Genomic DNA, 14,391 nt, shown 5'->3' with positions numbered 1-14,391 from the left:
TTCATGGTGAATTTTACTCCTTGAAGGCTTAATGCAAGCCGAGGCACTAGAGATTGTGTTTTAATAAATGGTTTGCCTGACATTGTGGTTTCTTGGATGTTTGCAGGGTAGTAGCAGCAGACCACACAATACCAGGGCTATCCCAATCAAGCTGATGTCATGTGCCATTTCTACAATATGCAGGGGTCAATGTGCTATGTATGGCTGTGGTTGATAGTGCCAGGAATTAAACTGCACTGTCTGGTGGCTGTTGTGGCTTAGTGGGCTAAGTACATTACTGTGGTTGTTGGTGTGCATGGCTCAAGACTGTCTGCGCTTACTATTTTGCATGTAAGCTACACCTATGGTAGGAGTTCTACAGACTGTTCATATGTCACTATTTGTTACTGCAAGAAAGCTGGACAATGCCAGAGACAATGGAGGGACAGGGGTGCACAGATATGGACAGTACACAGCTCTGAGTAACCTAGATGGTGGCTAGTAGAACAGCGGGTTATAACAAGTCAGAGTAGCAGCAGGATGTAAAGGCTGTCATGTAACTGTCTCAGTACTTAAAACAAGTCAGTAGGCACCATCATACCACTCAAATGTACAGAGTTTCACAGACTGATTGCAGTTTTCTGGCAGACTAGTGGCAAATCAATAAAGGTTAACATTTAGAAAATAATGACAGACATTTGAGATTGAGACTTCATACCCTTCAGAAAAGTAATGCTAATACAAAATCTGTTATTCTACCAACTGTCTAAGTTTGTAAGAGCAATATTAAAAATGTCCCTAGGGCACCATGTAGCATTATAATACCAATACAACACAAACTGAGGACCAGAGCACACATATGGGGTGCAATGCTGGAATCCTGCAAAACAGGTACAGTCAGAGGTGTGAAGTCTGTAACCCTTTGTGTGGTGTTACATCCTGTATCCCAGTGACATGCATACCTACAACTACATAGAGCAGCAACTGTGGACAAAGCCAGGAACAGGATTGGGACAAAAGCCCACATATAAGGAGAAGGATGAATTACTGGCCAGACAAGTGTAGAAAGTGCAGAGTAGAGCAAGTCATGCAGTAGTATGGGTTCCCTGCAATGTATGGAGTCAGTAACTCAAATGTCTGTCAGCAGTTCCTCATGTCAATCTATAATGATCTGCCACTGATGTACCAGGAAATCTCATTGCTATGTAAAACGTACCAGACATATGATGCAAAACCCTGTTCAGTCTAATACAATCTGTACACACCCTAGGTATGAGTCAGATATTACGGACAGCACACAGCTGGGGAATCCCTTGGGTATTATATCAGGGAGGTGCTGGACTGTTTAATCAGGTGCAGCAGCCAACTGGCTATACCACACAAAATCCCGAACTGGAGTACAGGTAGGTCTGGCCTGGATTCCCCTTGTCAGTACTGATGGTAACATTGGGCATGCTCCTACACTTAACTAATTTCAGCCCATGTCTGAACCCTCATATGCCTATAGAACTGAGATGTCAATATGTCTGTGCATACAGACAGCTATGTATACCTGTCTCTCCTATCCCCATCAGACATGGTTACCCTTATCTATCAGTATGTGGCACATATAAAATGTATATGTATATGTAGGATTTTATATAGCTACACACACATACACACACACACACACACACACACATATATATATATATATATATATATATATATATATATATATATATATATATAATATATATATATATATATATATATATATATATATATATATATATATATATATATATATATATATATATATATATATAACAGAGGGGGAGAGAAAAAGACACAGAAAAGTATAGAGTGATGTAGTGCTGCAGCCACTTGTAGACCAATTGTAATCAGTGGCGCATACAAACTAGTATGGTGAGCTGTAGTGTGTAATAGTAGGTAGGCAGGGGTTCTAATCTCACATCAGCCACCGTGTGTGTGTGTGTGTGTGTGTGTGTGTGTGTGTGTGTGTGTGTGTGTGTGTGTGTGTGTGTGTGTGTGTGTGTGTGTGTAGATATTCCATATACAGCAGTATACTCATGCCCAACAGGCCTATGTCTGTGTAATGGTCAATCATTTTATGGCCATGTGACTAATGTCCTCCACAACAGCAGCCTCCCTGTCAACAGCTGCTGATGTCATCCACCCCAACAGCAGTGGCAGATGGTCTTCAAACACATAAGCTCCATGGTGCATGCAATATGTACGTACCACTATACTCTATACAACTAGATAGGTAGGGGTTCTAATCCCAACAATGTCAACTCTGTGAGTGTGTGTGTGCATATGTATATCCCCTTGTAGCAGTGTGTCTGTCTTGCCTATGTGTGTGCAATGCCAATATAAGGCTCGTGTGTACCTGTTAACCCCTCATTGGCTTGCTTTACAGGGCCTGCTGATGTCATCTACCTTAGAAGCACAGTTAGACACTCTCCAGACACATAAGCTCTGTGGCACATGCAATAAGTAGCCCTATAGTACATATAACTAGATAGATAGGGGTTCTATTCTCAAAACTTGCAACTCTGTGAGTGTATGTGTAAGCATATCCCCTTGCAGCAGTGCAGCTGTCTTGCCTGTGTGTGTGTGATGGTTATACAATTTTAAGGGCCTGTGCCACCCTGCTAACCCCACCATTGGCAACCTTTTCAGAGCCTACTGATGTCATCCATCTTAGAAGCACAGTTAGACACACTCCAAACACAATAGCTCCATGGTGCATGCGGTAAGTATGCAGCACTATAGTATATATAACTAGATAGGTAGGGGTTCTAATCTCAAAATGGGCAACTCTGTGAGTGTATGTGTGTGTGTAAGCATATCCCCTTGCAGCAGTGTGGCTGTTTTGCATGTGTGTGTACTATGGTTATACAATTTTAAGGGCCTGTGTAACCCTGGTAACCTCCCCATTGGCAACCTTTACAGCACCTGCAGATGTCATCCATCTGAACAGTAGTGGCAGACACTCCAAAAACACATAACCTCCATGGCACATGCGACACGTATGTAGATCTATAGTAAGTACAACTAGACAGGTAGGGGTTCTACTCTCAACAAGGGGAGTTCATGAGTTTGTGTGTGTGTGTGTGTATATATGCGTATATCCCCTGGAAGCAGTGTAACTGTGTTAGGGTTACCAACTGTCCCACTCTGCAAGTTGCAGTCTATGTTTGGCCAGGTGTGTCCTGTGAAAACAACTAAAAAAAATACAAATGTCCCAAGAGTGTAGGACAACAAATATTTCCTACATTTTCCTAATAGCTGCATAAAACAGTAATTTTACATCAGACACCTAAATGTTATGGGAAATAGTGTAATCTAAGCAAATGCTACAAAAATAAACTGTTGTATTGGCAAAAAAGTGAAGTTCTGTCCTTTGCACTTGCCATGGGTAGGGTTTGTCCTGCCAACTCTCATGTTACTACAAAAAAGTGTCCCACACTGGGCGTTTGATAAGGTGGAAACCCTAGTCTGTTTTTCCTATGTGTGTGCAATATGTATACATTTTGAGGCCCTGTGAGTGGCTGCTACCCCTAAATAACCCTCATGTATCTAGGCATGAATGCTATCCGCCACCACCTACGTGTTTGTAGGTACTGACCAAGTTTGTGGATGACTATAAGTTGGGTGCTGTCTGTCACTGACTCCCAAAATCATGTTAACATATTGCAAGAGGGTCTTACATCAACTATAGACTGGTGCTGAGGTCCTGGTCCCAAGCTAAATGCAAAAAACTATATCATCATACCATTTGGCAAAGACACGGCCCCACTGTTTATCACATCAATGGCAACCCTCTAAATACACAACCTGTGTTGAGAAACCTGGGTACTCAGATTGATAACAATTTCATATTCAACCATTATGTAGTGGCAGTGGTCAGAAAAGACTTGCACATGGTTCATATCATAGGTAAAGGGACTGCATCCAGAAAAAAGGTGGTCATTACCTCTCTATAGTCCTCACTCAGTAGACCAATATTTTAGTACAATGCCCCATTTGGTATGTACCTATCCAGACACCTGCACCAACTGAAAAGGCCACAGAAGTACCTCACAAAGGTAATCCATGGCCTCAAACACCTGTCCCATGCAGAGACGCTCAAATCACTATTGTTCCACTCGGTATGAAACAGGTTGCTCAGAGGTGGGCTGTGTCTTGCCTACAAGGCAATGTTGGACCCTGCTCTACTACAGCTGCCCCATATCTGTAAATCTAACTCCTCACATATTACCTGCATGACAGGACTGAATCTGATATGTGACATCAACACAACCTGCTGGAGAGACAGGTTTGTCTCCCAGAGGCTGCCCTGTCTCAGGAATACACTTCTCATACAAGTCAAACAGAGTACCATGCTGACCCTCTTCAAGCTAGAGGTGCCAGAAGCTGTTGAAGGCTGGGGGGGCAGTGGATGAGAGGTGCACTTAGTGATCTAAAAAGGACAATTTTTTAAACCTATTTACTACCACAATATAGGATCACTTGGAGGACATTAAACTTAGTCACTTTCCCTTTTGGTACTTGAATTAACATCTCCTGGATTGGTCTTACCTATCCCATGGCTGATAATTGTATATTAGCCCTAGTGAGATTAATTGTGATCATACCATAGATAATTTGAAGGGACCCATGTAAAAGATGCAGTATTTACGGACTGGCTCAATCCATTAGTGGTACAAGGGGCAATCCTGGAGTACATTTTCTATTACCCTTCCTTAGATCCAAGTTGCATTTGAATATGGACAGGGATGAGCTTTGTTTCATTGAATGGATAGTCTGTTCTGGAACAGTAGTAGCCTCTATGATATATATCCTTCTCTCCACAATATTCAATTTAGACCTGGACTGAGTACTTCTGATGCCATTTGTCTTGTTGATGTTCAGTAGGTCCATCAGTATTGGGTGGAAGGATGCCTTTTATGCCAGACACAGGTTACCTCTAAGCATTCTGTAGGATACTGAGTATAGTGATAAATCTTTGAGGTGGTCCACACAAGACCTATTGTTTAAGACTTGTATCCTTTTAGTAAGGTGTCTCTGTGAGAATTCCAATTGTTGCATGGGTCTGGACAGATACATGTCAAAGTGGCACAATGACAAATATCATATCAAATGGCACATACATAGTTAAATACAAATGTGATTCTTGCAAACATGCATGCAAAGCACAAACAAACCACACATAAAAACATACTAAACTACTTAAAACCTATACTAAAAACATATATCTATGCAAACATTACCACAATGCCTCACCACCAAAAAAGGAAAATACACACAGAATTGCCTTTGCAAGCTCTCTGAACTACACACAAACACACACACACACACACACACACACACACACACACACACACACACACACACACACACACACACACACACACACAAATACATCACTTAACCTTTAGAGATTGTCATTACACCTTGCAAATGCCAGCAAACATAGCATGCTCACTGATCATTATGGTAACTGTGATAATGGAAGTAATAACACTCACTCACTGACAAGGTTATAAACTTTCAATCATCTGTCATTTATATACATATATACATATACACATATATATATATATATATATATATATATATATATATATATATATATATATATATGGGAACACTACTAAATCTCGAACTTTTGAAATCTCGAATTTCAAAAGGTCGAGACCATGTACAATCGCACATTACCGAAGACCAGAAGCGAAATTCAAAATCCTGATGGTAAGGGATTTTGAGTTAGCACTTCTGGTGTTGCGGTTCATGTAAGTATGTGTGTGTAAGTGTGTTTGTGAGGGGCAGTGTGTGTGTGTGTGTGTGTGTGTGTGTGTGTGTGTGTGTGTGTGTGTGTGTGTGTGTGTGTGTGAGGGGCTATAATGTGTGGGTGTGAGTTTGCCTTGTATGTATGTCTGTGCGATCTCGGAGTTAGAATATTAAAGTCAGGGGTGTGGGGGGCACAGCCCCACATAGAAGTGCAGGGGCAAAGCCCCTCTATCTTATTGTAGGGTAGTTTGTTTGGTTATGGGGGAGGCTGTGTATATGTTTGTGTGTGTGCTGCATGTATGTAGTACTTTTGCGATTTTGAATTTCATGCTTTTAAAATGTCGGTAATGTGTGGTTTAGGGATTTTAGTCTCAGTATTGTGGGCTTCGGAATTGTGTAGTTTCGGTATTAAGTAGTGATTCCATATATATATATATATATATATATATATATATATATATATATATATATATATATATATGTATATATACACACAATGCATTTACGTATATATTGTGTGTAAGCAAATATGCACACATATTTAAAAGGATAATTTTCCAAGCATTCACAGCTTTGTCATCAAATATTTTTTTTTTCACAGGACTACACTTAAATTACATCCCTTGGGAGAGTTTTACCTTTAGTTCCTTCTAGAGGCAATGCTAATAGTACCCAAGTGGTGAGTACCCGCTGATTTCTCAAACCTGACTTCTTTTTACATTAGTGTGCCTAAACTGACACAGCTTTTTCTCCATCTAAACCAACAGTAAATAAAATAAATCAGCACAAAAGCACTGCCTATGAATTTTCTCAGCTACACAGCATTACAACAGTGGACAAAAATGTGTCCTATTTTTAATATTCAGCAATGGAACTGGTTATTACCAACTGCCTGACAGATTTATTAATTTAGTGCCTGCCTGACTTCTCACTTTTACCTGCTTTTAAATTGCTAATGTGAATGATTGCTTGATTACCAGCGAGCAGGCACTGCAGGTAGTGCAGGAGATGGAGACATAGGCAGCCGCCAGGTGGGTACAATGCACATGTTATGTATAAACAAAACTTTGTCATTGAGATATTTATAGTTTCTTCTTCCCTTTATTGAACTCAAAGAAAGGTAGATACTGTATTTGCAGTTCAGGTACCTCAATGCAGGGGAATAGGTTGCCATATGCAGGTATACTAAAATATGCGTCAGTAGTCAGTTTTGAGCTCGGAGCAGCAACCTCATCTTAAATGAAGTCAAGACACAGCAACGGGTGCTGTTATTAGCTGGCTAGCAAACCAGATCATGCATAGACACAAAAGAAAAACAGTTTATTACTGATGCACAGTTTCCTCTCCTTAGTCAATCAGAAAGATCTAACTGTCTGAATAAAGTACATCCTTTCTCACAAATATCTGCTGCACTAACCTGCTTCTGTGCACTGTTCCCAGTAGGACATAACTCCCAGTGTAATCCAGTCTTGAGGATTAGCAATGTCAAAGCAGTAAGGCAATCATTAAACAGATTAAAATAAACAAAGCAGCTGTGTATTGAAGAAATGCAACACCTTTTATATATTTTTTATAAAAAAATATATTCCCCTGCAACACAAGTTGTACTGTTGCTCTCTCTCTTTTTTTTTCAGCTTTTCCCGGTTAGGGGTCACCACAGCAGGTCACTGCTCCACTTTTGATTGGCAGTGAATTTTTACGGTGTCGAGTTGCCAGCCTTGCACCCAACCTTTAGAGAAGGCACAAGCTGTACTGTTGCTAACTATGCATAATTTAATATTTCTGAATTAATAACATGCAAGTACCTGCCAGAGCCACTACAGTAACACAAAGTGGGCTGTTTATGGATTTGTCATTTTAGGTTCCTTGATTTGCAGTAGCATAACTGAGAGAAACCCAGTTGCCAGAAATAGTCATTCACTCATTCACCCACAACAGGCAAATCTATTTGGGTGTCTCTGGCTGAAATTGTTGCTATTTTTGCTCATCATTCACTGGCTACTGTATCAAATACTATGACAGCAGAACACCCAGTTTAATGTTCTCTTTAGATGGTATGTAGTATGCATTTTAATTTTAATATATCAACACTGAGGCTTTTCCCTATCTTTAGCCTTTTAGAGAAAGGAGGAGATACAAAGAGAGAGAGAGAGAAAGACATACACAGAAACAGAATTGTGCCTGTTGAACAAATTTCTAAAGACCTAGCTGTACTCCTTAAAAAAAAGAATAAAAGACCAAAAAGTAAAATACTGTAATTACATTACAATAAAGCATTCTGAAAAGTACATCTTTCATAACTATACATGGGAACTGTTCCAGCCTGAAACATCTGCTTGCTCTTTCCTAGTGACCTAATGTAAGAAAATAAAATAAATAAATAACAAAGCTGCTCAAGCATTTCTCACAATCAAGCACAAAACAAATACACACACACAAACTAGACCAACTACATGTCTCCGTAATTCAGAAGACCAAGAAGCTTTAAGTCACCTTGGTTCTGCATGTTCTACATTCCACCTAAGTGAAACATAAAGCACAATGATTTATTGATAGCGATTTAACACAGCAGATTCATTCCTATGGAATCATGTGCTTCTACAGCCCAAAACAAGCATTACTCTCATTACATTAGTAAGCAAACACATAGTTTTCAAGGCTTCACAATGAAACCAAAAGAAAAGGGTATCCAGTAAGTGTTATAAGTGATATCATTGCATTTCAAAAACAGAAATATGGATTGTATCACAACAGCTCTCAGGTTTACTGGTTTCATTCCAAAATCACTGAACAGCAAACTATGAGATGCAAGACCTCCAGATTAAAATAATTTATAGTGCAATACCTGTACAAAAAGGACATTTCTCCAACCACAAAGCAATCCATTCTGAAGCAGCTACTAAAATGTGTCTGCTAAATATATATGACAATACACTCAGTTCTTAAAACTGTTGTGCTCTTTGATCCTTATTGCCTTATTGTATTATTTTTCTTACTGCACTATTTTCAGACAAAACTAGTAGCTCTCAGACTTTTACTTTCAAATACTAGCAAAACATAGAACTATAAGTCCCCTTAAAACATAATGAATACAGATGAAAGCCTGGTGTGCATCATTATGTACATATGTATGCTTTATTTGTAGGGGACATGCTGCCATATATGTAAGTGGTATCACCATTACCCTTTGTACCCAAATTTTCTAATTTGTCTTGACAAGTAACAATATCTACAATACAAATAATATAGTGTACCATATAACAATGCAGCAAAAACACTCATCTTCACAACTGCATTTTTTGAATGCTTTAACTTTCTAATAAAAAAGTGCCATAACACTGCTGGTTGCCCTGTAAAAGAAATAAAGCTATGCAACCATGTTCCAAACTCAGCAATGGAAACACATATATAAAAATCAACTTACATTCACCTGAACTCTTAATGCTCCAACCAGCAAAACACTATGGAGCAGAGCAGAACCAGCAAAACACTTGGGAGCAGAAAACTCTCAGTACTGAAACGGGCAACAACAAAATGTGATGATTTCGGCAATAAGAAAACACTCAGGCAACAACAACAAAACCAAAACTCTTCTTACTTGACAGCAATGATCAGCATAAACACTTGGGGAGGCAGCATAACTCTGTACCAGAAATATTTGCTTAATGGAACAGCTAGTTTAAATTCTGTATGCATAAGTGTAGAGTGGACTTCCGTGTTGGTGTGCAATGCATGCATGGGTCTTTAAAGAAGCTGCCACTGTGAAGTTTTTTTTTTTTTTTGAATTGTTGAAGCCTCATGGCCAATTGCCTTGTAATTAGTGAAGATGATCTTGCAGCTGTAAAAGTGTGTGTGTGTGTGTGTGTGTGTGTGTGGGGCACTCCCTCCCCCTCACTCTATGGTTCCGGCAGCCTTGCTTCAAGCATAACCATGATGAGTGGAAGGGAAAACACAAATCTGTCCTAGGGGTCCCACCTGTGTCCCTCATTAACAGGGGCAACAGGTGCTGACTGATGTTTCTTTTTTAGGATAAACTAATGGCTAGGCTTGTAAGGCCCCAGAGCCATTACTCTAGTAACCTCCTATGATCCTATGAACATACGGTCCTACTGAACTCCCAGGTGACATGTATCAAGAGTAGCATGCCATGTCACAGGGTATGCATGCAAGATTATGCTGTCTGCCCCCATTGTCCCTAACACACTGTTCCACATATACGAACCTAGGTAACCATGCATATATACAGACGTATCTTGGCAAAGTCACATTTCTGCGTTGTCACCATGCTATCCTAAGCTGCTGTATTGGCACCAGGTCTCCATGGCATAGACACACAGACCCCTGGAAAAGAAAACGAAAAAGGTCTGAGAGTCAACAGTTAGTCAGCAATAATACCACCAGTTGCAGCATCATGGAACAAAGGTACATACACTCTAATGTGTACTCATGACACATGCCAGCAGACAGCACCTTACAGGGCATAACACTACTGCACTACAAACTGTCATGAAATGTACTATAGTCACCCTGTGCATCAGACACATATTTGCATGTCCCTGCATTGATGGTATGGATGACAGGGATGTGATACAGGTATCATCACATGCACAGGGTGTGGGGTTGCCAAAGGCCTAGGCTGTGCCACAAAGTTGACATCATGTGTGTGTGTGTCTGGAGGGGTGCTTGTCAGCTGGTCCATGGAGAGGAGCTGTGTGTGTCTGTTAGTGACCTGCATGTGAAAGTGATTTGTGAGTGTGTGCGCATACACAGTCAAGCCATGTGCTAGCCCTACACGAGGGTATGTTGGACAGCTGTGGAACGTACATGGCAGAATGTACAGTTTACCATCTCCAGCCATGAACACGGGAACTGGCTCTGCCAGGAGTGACACTGGCACCAGCCCAGGGTCAGATGTGGTACAACCTGCTGTTGGTGACTGGTGTCTGCTGGGTCCATGTCCCTCACAGGACCATCCAGGACCATATGCTCATGGCCTGCCACGTTGTGGTGTTGACAGCACCCTCCCTTCTGTAGTGCTGGAGGTATTGCCACTATGGGAGCATGACTGTGCATGGCCACATGGACTCTCAGCTGATGTTGTTGCTGACCTACATCCACATGTTCAGTGTCCTACTCCCACAATATGTTCTAGCACAGACAATGCATGGTCAAGGACTGACAATGTCTCACCCCACTGTCTATCCACTACATCGGCAAAATGATGCATGGCATCACCAGTGTTGTGGAAGGAGTCATGGATGCCAGACAGTGATGCAGCCATGATCCTGAACATCCATCTGGTGTTGTGTTCGGAATGTGCCTGTGCCTCCATGATGGAACAAAACATGCGTCAAGTGACTCATGATGTGACACCTGTGACAGGTGGTGGATGGGCAGCAGTCCTCCTTCAAGCACCCTGTCAATCTGCCTGTGTGGGACCTTGCCAGCTCACTGGCTATGGTTAATGTCTACAGTCATAGATGTCATAGTCACCACACTCTCCTGTTTGATGCCACCACCCTTTGACTGTCCAATATCTGTGGGCACAGGGGACTGGGTATGTGTGGGCATACTGACTGTGTGCAGGGACATTGGGGGAGGAAGTGGCATGTCAACCTATGGGACAGATTCAGCCCCCAACAACCCCACCTGTGCCTCACTATGGTCACCATAATCATCAGAGTCCAATGAGACACTGACATCAGATTGTGAGGGAGACAGGCTACAACCACCATGGCCACCTGTGAGAAGGAAGACAACATGACTACATTAATACCTGCACTATTATGTCTGCTGATCCACACACACATACGCACACACACACACACACACACACACACACACACACACACACACACACACACACACACACGTGAGGTGCCACAACTGCATTATACATACCACAACTTATTACTGAGCCCATACACAACACACAACCAGACCACAACAGACACAGACAAGACCAGCCCTTAACAACATGCAGTGCAGCTATGTCCGGTTAATGTTGCCAGTAACATGCCTGTGAAATAAGCAACATGTCAATGTATGTGATGGACCTTCACCTAAAACACAGTGAACCCGTCTCCACCCTACTATTGCCCCATGTATAGCAAACTACATAGACCTTCACAAAAATACATGCATATATGTTACAGCTCCTGCAAATATGCTACTGTGATTACCAATTCAATGCACTGCAATGAACCTCTCCACAACTGAACATACAAGTATTGTACTATGGCCAAACTTAACAGTTGTGTTCATGGCAAACTGGCAGCCCTTAACATTCCTAGGGTATAAATGAGCCATAACAAAACAGTTTCACACTCACTGGCTACAGAATGTTCAACTCTAGCCACACCAGATGTACTTATGGAACTGTGGGGGGTAGGTATTGTCAGCAAACACAAATGTGATATTGGTACAGGATAATATGTGCGTATGTCAACGTGCACAATATGAACAGTGATACTGCCCACATTGCTGACATTCTGAGTGTGTGTGCACGTGTGTGCACATGTGTGCAGTACAAACCCCCCCATGCAGATTGACCTTACATTTGTGTACAGGTATGCAGAAGCTGCCACTATGACTGCTACAGTATTAAAGTGATGACAATGGGAGGCTTACATGTACACTCCAGTGCTGTGGAAGCTGTGCCACCCACGTCCACGACATACGGAGTGATGGATGCTTGCAAGCTGGTGGCTGAACCCAGGTTTGCCAGGAACTCCTCTGTAGCCAAGAGTGGTTGTTGTGTTGCAAGCCATCCACTGGTGCCAGCACGGTCCCTGGCCACAGCTGCAGTCCTTTGCCATGCAGCATTTATCATGTATGTGGCCTCGCTCATAGCTTCTATCCTGTAACCCTACGTGATTTACTGATGCAACGAGGTCTGCCCACTTTGTAGAGCATTATTCCTGATTCTGGCCACTCCTTGACAGCAGGATGTCATGATGCAGTCTGAGGCTGTCAACTCTAATGTCATTCTTAGCTGCAGAAAAAGGTGGGTTCCTCCATCTGTACATTAGTCCTGTTAGACAAAAAGAGGGGAACACATCACAGGACCACATACATTACTTTCCATTATGTACACACCCTCCACATCCACATTTGCCAGCACTATCCTCCACTAACTCTCACATCCTACCCCACCATCTGTCACCACAGTATGTATGTGGCTATCAGCAACATAGTGACAATACATCATGCGTTTCCCTCATCTTGCTGTTTCCTGCTACTTGATGCATGCTGTCTAAGGTGTTCAACTGCATCTTTTCTGATGCACCTGTTACTGCTTCTTTATAGCCTGTCTACATTGTATGTGGTAGTGTAAGCCTCCTACTTTTGTTTTAAGCACCTGGGCTGTAGGTCCACCCCTTAGGTCTCCCTGGCCTTCCTCCCACAGATTCTGACAAATATGGCTGGACAATGTCCTATAGTTTCTCCTGCCAGTCTTGTTGATATGAGCATCCTGACACAGTGTAGCAACTTTAAAAAACAGGTTGCAGAAGTCCAAAATACACGAATACAACTAGACTGACCAGACTGAGAGAAAAACACAGTTTTAATGTAGTCACAGACACAGTTTAAGCGCTTTCATCAAGGTTAAAACACAGCCTTCATCAAAAACTTCTGCAACCTGTTTTTTAAAGTTCATTGTGTAGGTTCCTGGTTTATACAGTGTAGCAACTGCTTCATGTATACGGACAACCATCTACAACACCACCAAGGAACACAATTTGTGAGAGATGCAATGACATTAAGAACCTACAGTCCATGCTCTCTCCCTCTCAAGCCTGCATATCAGGCACCGAAAAGGTTGTTAACACAATCAGTGCACCTCAGACACCACCCACACCTACACAACACATGTCCACATATGCGGAGGTCCTCAACATAAACATCCCCAAATAAAGGAGACCTCCGAGGCAAAAACACACACAAACTCCACAGTCCTTCATACCACATACCATGCATAGCCACATGCCTGTGTCCCACAGCCACTAAGGCATCACCATAAATCAAACATATTAGTCATAGGAGACTCCATTGTGAGACACACCGATGTGCCTCTCACTTGGCTGTATATGGGGAGAGCCGAAAGGGAAGCCTATAGGTGCTGAACAGCTAACTAACAGCAACATGTCATTCCAAGATATGTACTACAGACCTACTGTTGTAGTCTCTATTTCTCATAGCTGTGTCCTCCCATTTGCATCCCATTACATGGGGACTTCTATTACATACCCAGTATAGTGCTATACATCTTTATGTGCAGAAATCCTGTAGTATAATGCTTATAATATCACAGTCTGTCTTCGTAAAGAAAGTCACGGACCTGTTTACCATAGGCAGCAGCTTGCTTTTGTAGGTAATGCTCATGAACAGGTGATTGCCTGCGGAACAGTCTGTGACTCATACTTACTAATTGCATCCAGAACAGCTGGGTTGCATTTTCATTAGCCAGTGACATGGCACCACAGTGCTATATTTAAGGCCTTCTTGTAGGCAATGGCCCTTTTCCTGGCCCGTGAGATGGACATTATTGAGGTGTGGAGACTACAGCATCACAGAGGGTAGGTACAAATACTGTCCATGTCCGGATTTATG

The sequence above is a fragment of the Protopterus annectens genome, chromosome 4.part0 (assembly GCF_019279795.1).
Source record: "Protopterus annectens isolate FY-2018-M chromosome 4.part0, PAN1.0, whole genome shotgun sequence".
Taxonomy (NCBI): Eukaryota; Metazoa; Chordata; order Ceratodontiformes; family Protopteridae; genus Protopterus; species Protopterus annectens.
Note: the sequence above shows the minus strand (reverse complement) of the source record.